Source organism: Protopterus annectens, chromosome 1.part2 (genome assembly GCF_019279795.1).
Source record: "Protopterus annectens isolate FY-2018-M chromosome 1.part2, PAN1.0, whole genome shotgun sequence".
Lineage (NCBI taxonomy): Eukaryota > Metazoa > Chordata > Ceratodontiformes > Protopteridae > Protopterus > Protopterus annectens.
In genome coordinates, this window is record NC_056727.1 from 88,665,191 (window position 1) to 88,677,533 (window position 12,343).

Below are 12,343 nucleotides of genomic sequence, written 5' to 3' on the forward strand. Positions count from 1 at the left end.
TGTTTTTCTGGTAATTTAGAGAGTGTCGCTGTTAACGGTGGTAATTCTTAGAACTTGCTGTGCTTTTAATACAGTCCTTATTTGTTGTGGTCATGTCAGGAAAAACCCTTTGGTTTAACAGATGCAGATGTTCTTCGTGTTTCACTGTTGCAGTCATTACATTTGGGTAATCTGCTGGCAGGTTGCCCTCAGTCGGCCTGATTAACAAAGTCTTGGATCCTGCATCGGTTACTGTCCCTTCTTCCATGACGTCAGGTCGTCAGGGGTATAAAACATGCAGCCGATGCCATTACATCAGTCTTTTTTGCCGCGCAGTGCCCGAAGCAGAAGCAGTTCGCAAGTGCCGGTCGGCCGACTCCTGAAATTTTCGTTTTCGAGTTTCAGAACCAAAGTCTAAAACTAAAAGTTAAGTGCCCCATTGGGGAAACTTTTTCTTGCTACTTACCGATGTCAGTAAAATTTAATAATTGCATTACTTGTGGGAAGCAAATACCTCATAAGGATTTTCATTTGTACTGTATTCCTTGTCTAGGCCCTGATCACAACGTACCTTGTTGTCTGTTTTGTGCTAGGTTTAATCAACGCAATATTAAGCATCAGTATATTTTTCCTTCTAAATATTTTGGTTCACAATTTAAATCTCCAGAGATGTTGTCGGTAAGCAATCAGACTACCAGAATACCTAAAACACGCAAAGAAAAAGACAGAGACAGGCCGTCAAGGTCCAAAACTGACGGCAACGCTTCTCCTAAGCCAGTCGCTAGTTCTCCGGTACTCATTGAGGCACTTTCGCATCCCCTGATGCCCGCTGCTTTTGATTTGCAGGCCTCTACTGAGACCCATTCGGAGTCCGGTATGCCGCGAGATGCTTTAAGTATTGAACCCGCGGATGTCTCTACCTTGGATGGGTTCGGAGCCGCTGTGCAGGCACCGGCTTCTGAGGGTGATGTCCTTCAAGAATGCAACTGCAGTCCTGACATATGGGTTGTCCTGCCTCAGGCAGCCCTTCGGTCGGCCAGATTCCAAAGTCTGGGTCCGGCGTCGGCCGATGTCGTCTCCTCCCCGACGTCAGAGCGGCTGGAGTATAAAGGCATCAGCCGACGCCATCTTCTCCAGTCTTTCTTGCCGCGCGGTGCCCGAAGCAGAAGCAGTTCGCAAGTGCCGGTCGGTCAGCTCCTGTGTTTTCAGTTACCGAAGTCATCTAAAAGCCAAGTACCCCGTTGGGGAACATTTTTTCTTGCCTCAGCCGATGTCAGAATAAATTGAGAAAGTTAGTTAATAATTGTTTGTCTTGTGGTAAACAAATACCTCATAAGGACTTCCATTCTTACTGCCTCCCTTGCCTGGGCCCAGACCACGACGTCTCTGCCTGTGCTGCCTGTGCTTGCTTTAATAAGCGCACTCTCAGGCGCCGGGCAGAGTTTGCCGAAGACTTTTTTGGCGAATCCTACGCTTACAACATGCCGTCGGAACAACCGACAGCACAAACTACCAAAAAACGAAAGGACCGGGACCGACATCCTCGGCCCGCATCTTCCACCGATATAACGCCTAAGCCCTCCGCGAGTGCTTCGGTCCCTTCGGAAGCGGTAATTCAACCGCTCCAGGCCAACGACACCGCGTTAACTCATCCCTCGGTCTCGGAGTCTACACCGGTGCCAGTTGTTGATTTTCCTCCGGAAACCGAAGTTCTGGATCTACCCGACACCATTCCCGTGGACAAATTTACCCCTGCACGTGGGGCAGCTAGGCCTCCTGTATCCATGTCAATCAAGGCCTTTGCACGTGCTAAGGCCGCCAGCCAGGCCAAGGCTCATCCTAAACTTACTTCTCAGGCCCCTTCTGACAGACAAATCATGTCTCTGGCTGCAGATCTAATCTCTCTTATCAGGGGGTCTCAGCCTCACCCAGATAGAGGTTCTCAGCCACCTGCAGAAAAAAGGCCTAGAACTGAGCAGGCAGACAACCTCTCTTCAGATGATGCCTCTGAGGATTCAGAGCATTCAGATACCCAAGAAGAATCCTTCCAGGCCTATGAGGACTCTGATGCTGAGGAATCTATTCCCTCTGCCTCTCCTCCAGAGGATTTTTCTTTCGGTGAAGTCCTCCACTCCATGAGGGAACATTTTAAGTGGCAGGGTCAGGAATTTTCTGATTCTAGGAAAAGGCTACGTACCTTCCTTAAGTTACCCCAGCACAGACCTTTAGCTATCCCTCCAGTTTTGGATGTCCTGGATGATGTCTTCTCCGACTCCAGTGCTTCCCCTGATTCTCTCCCTCCTGCTCCTGTCAAGCCAGACAGATATTACAGGGTCCCTGACACTCACAAGCATCTCTTTAAGGCCCACTCTGTGGATCTAGAAACTATTTCACAGGGCCCCAAAGGAGTGGCTACCTCCTCAGCCAAGAATGCACTGCCAGCTGACAGGGAAGCAAGGTCCCTGGAGAGATGGGGTAAAAAAGTTTATACCTCTTCCACCCTTGCCATGAGGTCTCTTAACTGCATTTTCCATATGTTTCAGTACCAGGATTATTTACTGGATGATTTGCAGAAAAAGATAGCCTCTCCTGAGCCTATAGATAGAAAGGCATTGCAGGATTTGGTTCATAATTCCCAGCAGGTTAGTAATCATTTTCTACAGTGTGGTTATGATGCATTGGAGGCTTCATGTAGGGCAGCTATGACGGGGGCTGTTATCCGTAGACATGCTTGGTTGAAAGAACAGCCACTGCCAGATCATGTTAAAGTAAAGCTCCTGGACGCACCTCTGGATAAACAGAAGCTTTTTGGTACTAATGCTCAGGATGTGTTGAAATCTATTGAGGAGAAGGCAAAATCAGTACAGACGGTAAAGGATTTCCTCCAGGTTCAGCCACCAAGGTTCAGCAGGAATTGGCCTTCAAAGAATTGGTCCTTTCCAGACTCTGACAAGTTTCAAAGGGGAAAGAACAGGCGTGCTCGAGGTAGAGGGCAATACCGAGGCTCCTACAGGGGACACCAATGGCAACCACAAAATCAGAAGTGGCACAGGTAGTTCACCTGCACCACAGGGACAATCACAATGACTTACCTTTCACTCCGCCTACCAAGGCTCAAAGAGAAGCACCTCTAGGCGGAAAATTATTTCTATTCTCAAAAAACTGGCACATTATAACAAAGGACAATTGGATTCTGGACATAATAGACAGAGGTTACAGGATCCACTTCCATACCTTACCAACAGGACAAGGCATGCCAAACCTGCCACAAAATCAAAGGGCAGAGGCACTCATAGAAGTCTCAAAGCTGTTACAAATAAAAGCAATAGAGAAGGTTCCTCCTCAGGAACAAGGCCAGGGATTTTATTCAAGACTGTTCCTTGTTCCAAGAAAAGAAAAACAATGGAGGCTTATATTGGACTTGTCCGTTCTAAATACTTTTCTCATGGTGCCAAAATTCAAGATGCTGACGTTACAGCAACTTCTTCCCATGCTGGGCAAGGGGTCTTGGCTGGTTACTCTGGACCTCAAGGAGGCATACCTGCATGTCCCTATCAGACACAGTTGCAGAAGATACCTCAGATTTCTTGCAGGAACAGAGCACTATCAATTCTCAGCATTGCCGTTTGGCTTATCTACTGCGCCCAGAGTATTCACGAAATGCCTGGCATCAGTAGTGGCACATTGCAGACTCCAGGGGATTCAAATATACCCTTACCTGGATGACTGCCTAATACAAGCAGACAGCAAACAGACCTTGATAAAACACTTGGATTATGTCATTCAGTTGCTGCAGGCTTTGGGATACACAGTCAACATTCAAAAATCAAGATTACTGCCATCCCAAGAGATTATTTTTCTAGGAGCAAAACTGGACACACAGCTACAAATGGCTTTCCTCACAGAGGAGAAACAAGAGCATTTAACAGCTTACTTCAAAGGCCTAGCAAAATTAACCCACCTGACCGCAAGGAAGACCCTGCAGGCCCTGGGGTTCAGGGCATCTTGCATTCTTCTAATCCCTCTGGCAAGACTGCACATGAGAAAGCTGCAATGGTACCTAAAAAGCTTGTGGTCGCAACACAGCCACAACCTAGAAGACATAATACCACTCATACCATGCCTGCAAAGGGAATTTTTGTGGTGGGCTCAAGCAAGTCACTTAAACGAAGGCATGCTTTTCAACAAACCTCCAACAAGTCAAACTATTACAACAGACGCCTCAGACCATGGATGGGGGGTGCACATGGACGGCAGATGCATTCAAGGGCAATGGGCTCCCATGGAGATGCATCAGCACATAAATCAAAAAGAGATGTTGGCAGTGATGCATGCAATAGAAGCCTTTGGAAAATCTCTTCAGCAAGGTCATCTGCTAATAAGGACAGACAACACCACTGTCATGTGGTACATAAACAAGGGGGCACTCATTCCTACCCCCTCTGCAGACTAACAATGATTCTTTGGGAAAAGTCCCTGAAACTGAACATCTACTTGCAATCCCAGTTTGTTCTGGGCAAGGACAATGTTCTGGCAGACAGGTTGAGCAGAAATTTCTTGGATCCACACGAATGGATGCTACACCCACGCATTTTCTCACAAATAGTATCTGCATGGGGAAGACAAGACATAGACCTCTTTGCATCTCATCTCAATCATCACCTGGAAAGATTCTGCACAAGGATACACCATCCTCTAGCTTGGAGAATGGATGCTCTTTCCTTCAGCTGGAATGCTCTAATAATTTATGCATTCCCTCCTCTACCTTTGCTCACCAGGGTGTTACTGAAGATCAAGGCAGAACAACCAAGAGGAATCTTGATAGCTCCAGACTGGCCAAGGCAACACTGGTATCCACTTCTACTGAGCATAACTCCCACCAAGCCGTGGCCCTTGCCTCAATGACCTCTGCTCCTGACTCAACACAGTTACAAGACTGTTCATCAGAACCTGCAAACCTTATAGCTGACAGCTTGGAGAGTTCCATGACTCAGACCCATGACTCCCTCTCCGAAACAGTTCAGGAAATTTTGCTGGAGGCACACAGACCTTCCACCAGAAAAACCTATTTGGCCAAATGGAAGAGATTCACCATCTGGAATGTCAACAAGGGCCAGGATGCATCACTGATGAACATACCTCAGATATTAGAATACTTGGCAGAAATGTTTCACAGTGGCCTCTCATACTCTTCCATCAAAATCCACGCTTCAGCTATCTCAGCACATTACAACTGTGATCCACCTGTGTTTTTGCATCCCTTGCTAAGACAGCTTCTAAGAGGCATAAAGAATATCAAACCTCCAAGGAAGCTACCAATTCCTGCATGGGACCTCAATTACGTCTTGGAAAAAATTAACTCTTCCTCCTTTTGAACCAGCAGTATCTTCAGAAATGCAATTTCTCTCTTGGAAAACGTTTTTCCTGTTTGCAGTCACCTCAGCAAGAAGAGTCTCGGAGATACAGGCCCTCATGGCAGTTCCTCCTTTTCTCATCTTTCATCAGGACAGAGTTTCCCTTAGGACCAATCCTTCATTCATGCCTAAGGTGATATCCAGAGTGTCTCTAAACCAAGCAATTCACCTGCCTACTTTCTTTCCTAACCCTCAAAATAAAGGGGAAAAGCTGCTGCATACTTTAGACATTCACAGACAACTACGCTACTACTTGGACAGAACAAAGTCCACCAGGAAGTCTGACCAACTGTTTGTAGCCTATGCTGCTGGAGTGCAAGGAAAAGCAGTCACCAAACAAACTATCTCAAAATGGATTGGACACTGCATCAGATTCTGTTATTCTTTTCATGGAAAAAGTGTGCCAGCTAATATTAGACCACACTCCACCAGAGCTATGGCCGCATCCACAGCTTTTCTAAGAGGAGTGGCTACAAAAGATATTCTAGAGGCTGCTACATGGAGCTCCGTGCATACATTTACCAAACACTACAACCTGCCATTATACTCCAGATCTCGAGCAGGCTTTGCTTCAGCAGTCCTGCAGGGCCTTCTAGCTACACCATCTCTTGCTTAGTCCTACCACCCCCAGCTTGGCTATGGTATTCAACCCATATGTCAGGACTGCAGTTGCATTCTTGAAGGACATAGTACAGTTTTGTACCTACCATTAATGTAGATGTCCGATAGATATGCAACTGCAGTCAGGTTTTCCCTCCCTCCTACCCCTCTGTTTTTCCCCTTTTGGGTCCTTTCTCCCCTTACCTATCAGCTGGGGATATATATTATGGTGTATCTGTTTATTACTGTTGTGCATGTCTGGTTTTATCTCTTTATCCATTCACAAAATTTAGCCTTCCTTGGAGGGCACCTGGCATCTGGGGCAAGAAACACTGAAGAAGATGGCGTCGGCTGATGCCTTTATACTCCAGCCGCTCTGACGTCGGGGAGGAGGCGACATCGGCCGACGCCGGACCCAGACTTTGGAATCTGGCCGACCAAAGGGCTGCCTGAGGCAGGACAACCCATATGTCAGGACTGCAGTTGCATATCTATCGGACATCTACATTAATGGTAGGTACAAAACTGTACTTTTTCAGGCCTAAAGATTTGTATATTAAACCGACTCTATCTTCAAAACTGAGGCCAAAATCTACTTCTCTGTCTAAAAAACCGAAGGTTGGGACACGTGTACAGGCCCCTATGCCTAAAAAACAAATAATAAAAATGGCTGAAGACTTAATTACCCTGATCTGGGGTAGCCAATTACCCTGATCTGGGGTAGCCAACCCCCTCCTTCTAAGAGGCCTAGGCAAGTCATTGATTATGAATCTTCTGAACAGGATTCTATTTCTTCTGACTCTTCTAATGAACAGGATTTGTCTATTCTTCCTTATGAGGACTCTGATGCAGAAGATTCCATTCCGTCTGCGTCTCCCCCCGAGGTTTTTTCTTCTGGGGAAACTTTACATACTTTGAGGGAACATTTCCACTGGGAAAGTCAGGATTTCTCTGAATCTAAAAAGAGACTTGGGGATTTTCTTCTTCCTCAGCATAGGCGTATGGCTGTACCTCCTGTTCTTGACATTGTTGATAATGTTTTCTCAGAATCTAGTATGGCTCCCGATTCTCTGCCTCCGGCTCCTTGTAAGCCAGACAGATATTACAGGGTTCCGGACTCCCACAAATTCCTTTTCAAAAATCCTTCTGCTGATCCTGAAACCATTTCTCAAGGTCCCAAGGGCATTAAGGCCTCTAGTGCTAAAAATCATACTCCTTCTGATAGATTCCAGGGCGCTGGATAGATGGGGTAAGGTTTACACTTCTGCAACCTTGGCAACCAGGGCTTTAAACTGTCAATTGCATATGCTTAAGTATCAACAGCATATCATGGGACTGCTTAAACAGAAAATTATGTTAATTTCTGACTGTGTGGAAAATAAAGATTTACAGGATTTATTACATTCAGCTGAACAAGTTGGTAAATTTGATTCCTTGGAAGCCTCTTGCAGGGCTGCTGTAACTGTATCTGTGCTAAGAAGGCATGCTTGGCTCAAAGAGCAAACTCTGCCTGACCATGTTAAAGCAAAATTGTTGGATGCTTTTTAACAACAGGACCGTTTCTTTGGTAATAAGGCTGAAGAAGTGTTAAAGAAGATGGAAGATAAAGATAAATCTTTGCAAACTGTGAAAGATTTCTTACAAGTACAACCTCCAAGATTTAGTAGGCACTGGCCCACTAAGAACTGGTCCTTTCCAGTGCCTTCGAGAGCTGCTCAAGTCAAATCCAGACATTCCAAAGGCTCCAGGTTTCAGTCACAAGGAACTTTTAAAACAAAGCAATGGGGTGCCTCCACCTCCAAATCTGGAAACAAGACACCTCACTATGGTAAACAGGTCTCAATGACTTCCCTCTACACTCACCAAGCACTTAACTTTTAGCCGCCCCTTTGGAAGGAAAACTGGCACTTCATGCACGAAACTGGCAACTTATTACCCAGGACAAATGGGTTTTAAATATAGCATCCCAGGGATACAGATTTCATTTCCACACGTTGCCAATACCAAACGGATTGCCAGACCTGCCCCCAAATCAGTGGGCAGAGGCCCAGAAAAAAGTTCTGTCCCCCATGAACATGGGGGCTATTCAACCAGTACCAGAAGAGGGAAAGGGACAAGGTTTCTATTCCTGACTTTTCCTGGTACCCAGAAAAGACGAGTCATGACGTCCAGTTCTGAACTTATCCACTCTAAGCACATTTCTGGACATTCCAAAATTCAATATGCTGACTCTTCAACAGTTATTACGTATGCTAGGCAATAATGCCTGGCTGGTAACTGTAGTCTTAAAAGAGGCTTACCTGCATATCCCAATCGGGGAATCTTGCAGAAGATACCTCCGCTTCAAAGCATACTACTTGCATTACCAGTTCTCTGCACTGCCCTTTGGCTTATCTACTGCACCCAGGGTCTTCACAAAGTGCCCGGCTTCAGTAATTGCATTTTGCAGGCAAAGAAATATTCAAATTCAAATATTCAAATGTTTTTCTCTTACTACACCTCTACTTTCTTTTACTATGCTTAAAAGCCTTTTTGGTGTATTTGCTTTTGTTTGGAGGTATATTTTTTGTTTTAAATTATATACATGCATATATATATTTTGCTCCTCATTTGGGGGGGCACCTGACATCTGAGGCAAGTAAAACTGATGTAATGGCGTCTGCTGCATGTTTTATACCCCTGACGACCTGACGTCATGGAAGAAGGAACAGCAACCGACGCAGGACCCAAGACTTTGTTAATCAGGCCGACTGAGAGCAACCTGCCAGCAGATTACCCAAATGTAATGACTGCAACAGTGAATACACTTGAATTTCCACATTTATGGCAAGTGTACACAACTGTATTTTCTCTCCAATTCTAATGTTTACAAGAAGTGCATCTACTGCCTGGGGCTTGAGCATCTGAAATCATGTGCCATATGTGCTTCTTTTAATCCCAGGGTAATCTCCGATCATCGCAATAAATACTGAAGGGCTTACTCTCAGCCTCTTCATCTTTACCTGAGGCTCAAACCCCCTGTAAATCGCATCATGGCTCTGCAGAATAAAAAAAAAAAAAAAGTAACTACAGATGTCGTCCAGGGCTTCATTGGAGCCTCCTCAAACAAATTGCCAAGACTTGGGATCCAACCTCCTCAGATCTGAAGACTGTGCCACCTCCTTCAGATCCACAGTCCTATTTGGATCAGACAGGAGTAATTACTGTCACTAGCTCTTCCGTGCCATCCATCTCCTGCTCGGATCTCAGACCTTTGGATCTGATGACTAGGAGCCATTCTCCAGTATTCGTTTTGAAGCTAGTTTCTCCGCCTTTGCCTTCAAAGTTGTTTGAAATCCCTAAGAAGCACTCCAGGCCTGCATCCATAGCATCATCCAGATCCTCTAGGAGTTTGAGGCAGGTATGGACAGGATGATGTGGAGGTTTCTCAGTGCTCAGATCCAGATGGAGGTCCTGCCAGCTCTGTCCCTTGTTTGGACCCATGAGTGCACCTGACCAACCAATACTGCCTCCTCCGATCAGACATGTAGTCAGAGTCTCAGGATCCAAGATCCCTGAGAGGGTCGGTGTCTGATCCGAGGAAGCTCCCTTCCTCAACTGTGCTCCGATATAATCGGATCAGGACGGGTCTCTGATCCAAGAGGTCAGTTATGGGTCCAAGGGTTTGGGTTCCACTCCTACTTTGTCAGATCCATCCCTTCCCCTTGGTGCCTCGGCTCTTGACAGCTCTGGTCCGATTCTCCCAAGAAGACGTGGATCTAGTGCTGGCCAGACCTCTTGTCCTTAGCTGCCTTGACTCCAAGGGGGTTAAAGCATGTTCCTGGGACCCTCAGCCTTTCAGGTAGTTGAAGGGTCTTCTATGTGCATAGAGAGCCATCCTCTTATGTCTCTGGTCCTACCCCTCTTTGGGTCTGAGCTCTGAGTCTGTCATTTCTGCTCCTCATGGTCAGCCAACTCTCGGAAGCCTCCACACTCTTTCCCCAGCGGGATGCCCCCTTTTTCTGATGCCACCCATGAACACCCCATGGAAGAGCTACCAGGGAAAAATGTGCATAAGGAGGCACAGAGACTCCCTTATGGAGTCTCTCACTTAAGGCACCAAATTTGATGAGTGGGAAGGATCCCCCTGATCACCACCGGATGATGTCTCCTTTGGAGACATCATAGAAATCCGTATATATAAGGGTGGCTAGTCATTGCTAGCTCCTTTTGAGGAATTGGTGTTCCTGGAGGCTTTCAGGGCTTGGCCCATCTATATCTTGGGTGACCACCCCCCTCCATCGGATGAACTTATTGATCCAGTTTCCCACTGGGTTTAGAAGGAACCGGACACCTGTCGAGTCCATCCTCAAATGCCTGGATAAATTTTTAGTTCCCCCTTCAGACATACCTGACTGGAGTAAGGGTATTCCCATTGATGCCATAGTCGTGGTAGCAGTCACCAAGAAGGAGCTAGCCAAGCAGAGCTCTTCTGTCTATCCACCGAGCAGGGAGTCCAGAGTAATGGACAGATTTGGAAAGCGCATCTGTGCCTCAGCCACATTCGCACTGAGGTCATTAAATTACATGGCACATTTTACTCTATTACAGAGAGAGTTGATCAAGGAGCTTTTGAACTATCTCACAAAGTCCATGTCTGTAGAAGATCTCATAAAGGTTTTTCCTCAGTTGGCAACTCTTTCTATTGCCAGTACATTGATGAGGCTGATCTCCCACATAGCGGAAGGTGCCTCGCCAGCAGCTGGTTCAGGTATTGCCATTAGGAGACATGCCTGGATGAGGCTATGTGACTTTACAAAACCCTTCAAGATGTCTTTTGTTAATGTTTCCTTTGACAACTCATCCTTGTTTGGGCCATCAGTGAAGGATATACTTGCCTGCAGCGAGCAGGAAGCAAGGGCCTTTCTGCAGTGGGAATCAAGTTTTCTACCCCCTCCACGCTCTTTTTCTAGGAATCGGAAAGGTTGTACAAAAATGTGGGTCTGGAAATCTCTGGGCACTTTGCAGAACTCTAGTGGGGATACTTCCTCCAGAGGCAGTGGAGGTTTCAATGGCAGACATCGCCCCAGAGACAGAGGGGGTGTATAGAATCAGGGCTTCACAGACTCCTCTGATGGGCTCTGTCAGCACTGCTGAGGTGCTGCCTGACTGTTCATCTATAGAGGCAATCGAGGGTCATGTTTCCTTGCACTTGGACCAATCTCACAAACAATGCCTGGTTGCTAACCATAATATCCGGAGGTAACTGCATTCCCTTTTTCTTTCCATCTCCCATCTCAAGGAAGAAACTCCTTGACATTCCACCTAGTCAGAGGGAGTATGCAGCTCAAGAGGTTCAACTGGATAGATTATAAGTGATGTAAAATGTTTGCAACTGCAGTTGTTTCATTGGTGTCAGTGATGTATAATGGTTGCAAATAAAGTGATGTCGATGTTTGTTTTTCATTTATATAAATGTAAGATGGCCTATGTCATACGTGTTAATAGATGTGTATTACAGAAAAGAAAAAAAGCCGCTTCAAAAGAGTCCTCCAAGAGGTCCCAAACAAACAAATGGATTCGGAACTTACTCCCACTTCATTTTAGTGCCAAAGAAAACAGGGGACCTGAGACAATTCTGGATCTAAGCAATCTGAATCAGTAGGTAAAGAAGTTGAAGTCCTGAATGGTTATGGTACAGTCCATCCTACCTCTTGTGTGCAAGGACGATTGGATGTGCTCTCTAGATCTCTAGGATGTGTACTAGCATATCAAAATACAGGTTCTCCAGGAGACATCTGCACTTTCGTCTGGGAGCCAGTCACTACCAATTCAGAGCACTGGCCTGTGGGTTCACCATAGCCTCCAGGGTTTTTACCAAATGCATGGCAGTCTTGGAAGATCCCCTGAGATTCAAAGGATGCAAAATGTTTCCTTATCTAGATGACTTGCTTCTCACTTCCTCAACCAGGCATCAGTTCTACAAGCCAGGGATTACTTGCTTCACATCTCCAACTCCTTGGGCATTGCAGTAAACCTTGTCGAATCGAAGCTGACTCCTGTACAGACTATGGACTTTTTAGGAACTCCACTGGATACTACAACTCAAGTGGCGTCATTACTTCTTCCTTGCATTACTTCCGTGAGAAATCAGATGTGGGACCTGTGTCTCGTCAGTCTCTTCCAGCGAAACTAATGTTGCAACCTCTTGGGTCAGTGTCAGCTGTCATTATTCTAGTCCTTCTAGCAAGATTCTTCCTGCAAATCCTCCAATGTACTTTAGCAGTTCAGTCGTCTGTTCTTTATCAACCTCTGCCTGTCCCCGTCAAACTCACCCCGGTTTGCCAATGTGATATTCTCTGGTGGATCCA

The 12,343-nt window shown here is 46.1% G+C and overlaps 1 protein-coding gene across 1 annotated transcript in view; it reads left to right on the forward strand.

Annotated features, from left to right (window-relative positions):
- Positions 1-12,343, forward strand: part of PAPOLG (poly(A) polymerase gamma) — a gene marked incomplete in the record, with an annotated part of 1,229,485 nt that overhangs the window by 18,311 nt on the left and 1,198,831 nt on the right.